This window comes from Meleagris gallopavo, chromosome Z, assembly GCF_000146605.3.
Source record: "Meleagris gallopavo isolate NT-WF06-2002-E0010 breed Aviagen turkey brand Nicholas breeding stock chromosome Z, Turkey_5.1, whole genome shotgun sequence".
Classification (NCBI taxonomy): Eukaryota; Metazoa; Chordata; class Aves; order Galliformes; family Phasianidae; genus Meleagris; species Meleagris gallopavo.
Window position 1 is genome coordinate 3,558,225 of NC_015041.2, and position 4,453 is coordinate 3,562,677.

The window sequence follows — 4,453 nt, forward strand, 5'->3', positions numbered from 1 at the left end:
TGCCTCTTTTCTTGAAATAAATGAAAACTGAATTGAGCCTTTCCACCTCATTGTACATGTGGGAAAGAGAAATCCCCAAATCTGTCCAGCTCTGGTTCAAGTGAATCAGTCATTGCTTCGACCACACAGAGAGAGGCTGCAGTGTCAGTGAGATGTCAAGAGAGTAGTTTTCCTCTGTCTGCTTTTGACCTCATAAATAACTCAATAAATATGACGATTCTGCAGCCCTGTGAGCAGATGCTGATGGATTTCCCTGGCACTGAGGCATTGCTCTCTCTTTTCTGAATTTATTATTTATTGCACAGCTCTCAGCAAGTGTTGTCACAGCAAATGAGAGACGGTTTTCTGTTGCCCCCGCGTCAAAATCTATCCAAAGGTGGGATGATTATTGAAGATGGATCAAATACTAGGAGATGTCTTGCTGCCAGCAGTTTCACTGCAGCATAATGTCTGGGCTACTACAGCACCATGACTCAGTTTGCCCTTTTATGAAACTCAACTGTGTCTTTTGAGAGGGGACTAATTTCTGTTTTGAACTGATATTATAGCTGGATTCTGTCATCAGTTCTCTGTGTGACTGGCAGTTAGGAATTTAGTAATTGTTTTGCTCCCTGGAACAACGAGCTCTGAAGTAGGAGGTATTCCCTACTTTCATTGTTATTGAAGTATATATCATTCAGCTACTTTGGGCTAAATATTCCTTTCTTACATTGCTGTCCACAAACAAATTCTTGTCTCTGCTGATATATCTCAGCTCTTAAATGCTGTATGCATGTACTGGAGCACTGCAGCTCTTCTCCTGGGGCATGAGAGCCCTTTGCGTTAGTGGTGATGCCACTTCTGAGTCTGTGATGATATGGAAGCATTGAGGTAACAAAAGTGACCTAAACTGCCACTTCCTGGTGAAGTGAAAACATGTTATTTACATAGTGCACAGGGGAATGAATTCATCCCCCACCCCAGTTCTGCCAGCTGCATTACACGTCCTCAAACATCTCTGAAGCAGGGAAATCTGCTTTGGATGAAGCTACAGCTCACAGCAGAGCAAGTGAACAAGGGCTGAGTGGCAGAAAGCTGATGCTGAAGGAGCCCTAATCTCTCTTTAAACACAACAAAGTTAAGGGTTTTGATATTCTTTGCCCAGCACAGGCATACTTTCTCCCTTATGGAATTAGCGGCTAAATCTCCTTTTTATGCAGCATCAGCAGGGAAATGATGTCTGTCTTTTCAGACTTACAGGAATACTTTGCATTCAGCTCCAGCTCCTGCCACCAGGATTTGCAGTTGCCTTACCAGAAAAGTCAATATCAGTGGTCAAAAAGATTTCATGGTATGAAAAAGCTACTCCCAGGACACAGGCAGAGGCAAACCTAGGCAAGAGTAGAATGCTTTTAGTTATACATCTAGTCCACCTAGTTTTAGCTGAGTCACTGAAAAAGGTTGCCCAGATTGCTGTGGGTGAAGCACTCCTGGAGGTGTCCAAGGCCAGGCTGGATGGGGCCCTGGGCATCCTGATCTGGAGGTTAGCACCCATGTTCTCAGCAGATGGGCTGCACCTCGACGGCCTTTGTCCTACCCAAGCCGTTTTACAATTCTATGATTCCATGAATTTATGAAATAACTTATCTGAGGATATGTAATATGAGCCTATTGCCTGGAATTGCCCCAAACTATTAGGTAGATGTCTGCTATAAATTTTTTTGACTATTCAGAGCCACATTTATTAGTCCATCCTCAACATCTAATATATGGAGAAATAAAAATTAGTTTTTCAAATACCTTGAAGAGACTTTGCAGTTTGAATAGATATCCTGGCTACGATAGCATCCTTATTTCCTTTGATGGGTGAGAAATCAAGAAACTGGTGCCGAAGAATGGATCCAGCCAAGTATGCATAGAGGATTGTACTATATGTGTATGGTTGGACTAGACAATCTTGTAAGTTCTTTCCAACCTTGTGATTCTATAACTGACTCACACACAGAGGTCATCTCTGAATCATGCAACCATGGCAAGAGGAGGCCAGAGCATTCAACATTCAAAACCTCTTTCACTTGATTTATAAAATGAGGACAAAACAACACAGATTTCTTGAGATTGACAGACAAAATGTATAAAGGCAAGATAATAGTATGAGGCAGAAAGCAAGCTTTCTAACTTTCCTCAAGGGAAAAAAAGAACAAACTGCTTTATTTTGCAGCATTTTACAGAAGTACATACTCTTTCTTAGTCTGGAGTACGATATTACAGAGCATTCTTCAGGAAAAATATCATTTGTCTCAGAGCTCAAGACGTCCATGAGCTTGGCAACTGTGAGCCCTTGCACTTAATACGAAGAGAACAGTGACTGCTGCAGTATCCTAACTTGAAAACAGTCCCTATTGCAGTGTTTGTTCTTGCACATCAATGCCTCTAGGCCATGTAGATATGACATACGGATGCACAGATATGCTACAGACAAACTGCTATCTTTGGATACTCCTCCTGTTTCCACAGTAACCTTATAGAAACAGCCAGCAGTCAATAGGAAAAATCAAAGGCAGGGATAAATCATAATATTAGGTTAGGAAGGAACAAACCTTGAATACTGAGCAACTGATACACAGCATAATACAATTTAGAATGGCTATTATGCTAACCCAGGGCAGGACTGCGTAGGCATATGATGTGGCATTTACGACACATATTTGCTGATAACTAAACAGGAGCAAAGATGACTGAGTGGGTACAGAGATCTTTATGCTCGCAGACTGTTTAATAGCTCAATCCTCTTGTTAACCAGAGCTGAGCCTTGTTTTGCACATGATGTGTCCACACACTGCTTCAAGATGTGATGCTGAGGCACAGCTAAACAGATGCCCTCAGCTTTGTAAACGGGTTAGTATGGGGGAAATAACAATAATGCGAAAAGATCAATTGAATATGTTAATTCAGGAGTGTCAAACTGTTAATATGAACATTGCTCATTAGTGTGACAAGTGTCACTTAACTTGAGTCCTTCTTTTTGGTAGCTGTCAGTATATTGCTGTGCATTTCATAAATAGTTTTTCTCCCCAAACTGTTCACACTAGAGAGTAGTTTGGGCAGCAGACAGATGAATTACTCAGTGAAAATTAAAAAGTGCTTTTTTTATTAGTCACTCAAGGGTTGTACTCCAAGTAAGAAGTTTCAACAGCTCTAATCTATTCTCCTCCAGACCATCAAATCACTTTGGATCCTAATGGTAGCAAGCGCAGGATCCCTGGGTAGCCCACTTGCTTTCAAGCACTTGAAAAGCAGTAAAATTGTAGACGCAGTTACAGGGTGACTCATGTTCATGGCAGCTCTGCTCTAAATATTTACCCAATATTACTCAGTCTGGTGTTGAAATCAGATTAGGCTTCATGCTACTGATATTTACCTAAAGATTTCAGTGTTAGCTTGTGCATGTTAACAAGAATACAGGATAAAACAGCGCAGACAAGCTCCATTCTGTAAGAATATCAGCGCTGTGTTAAACAATTACAAAGTCCTACATCTGAGATCAAAGCCTATCTAACCTGACTTACAGTGACATTTCGAATTGAAACCTAAGACTAAATATATAATCCTATTGTCTGTTATTTTAAAAACCTATTTTTCTCTAATATTTTTTGTTACTGGTACCTAGCAAAATGACATTAAGGTAGATGTTGGTCATGATCTCAGTGCTCTCCATGGAAATGTGTGCGCTTTAAGCCAGGTAGGACATGATGTCATCCAGATGGACTCATTAGCATGGCAGCAGTTTCACATTTACCTGTCTGCACAGCACCCCAGGAAATGTAGATTGTGTCTGGCAGTTCAGAGCACAGCATGTGCCTGTATGTGGCTGACAATGTAGACATGCCCTGAAAAGGCCAGGCCATCCTTCAAGTTGCAGCTGAAATGGAAGGCAGTAGAGAGGCAATGGCAGCTTTGTTTTGCAAAGGTCAAGGGGCTGAGTAATTCCAGATGAAATCTCTCCACTGCAGATAGTCTATGTGACAGTGGAAAAATACCTATCAGCACCCGATTCACATAGCCCTGAAGGCATCTGGGGTCTGAATTTATGTAGAATTTAATTGCCTGAGTATAGAAGTACTGAGGTTTTTTTGTTCCTCCCTGCCATGACTACCCAAGATACTGAGAAAGTGAAGAGACTTAAAGAAGAGTCTCTTCCTCTTTTCTGCTTAAATTCTCTGAAAATCATTGCCTACTGTATGGGTTCTGGAATGAACCTCTAGCATATAGCAAGCAATGAACTGATCAGGCGCAGTAATGTCATCACTGACACGGTTGCTGGGGTCTCCTGCACCCGGACACAGTTCTATACTTTGCAGGACAGAAAAGAATTACATTGAAATGAGCTTCCATGCCTTTTTTTTCGTGGGAGGACTTCTAATCACTAAGTCTTGTTTCATAGGATACATTAAAGCTAATAACTGCAAAGTGA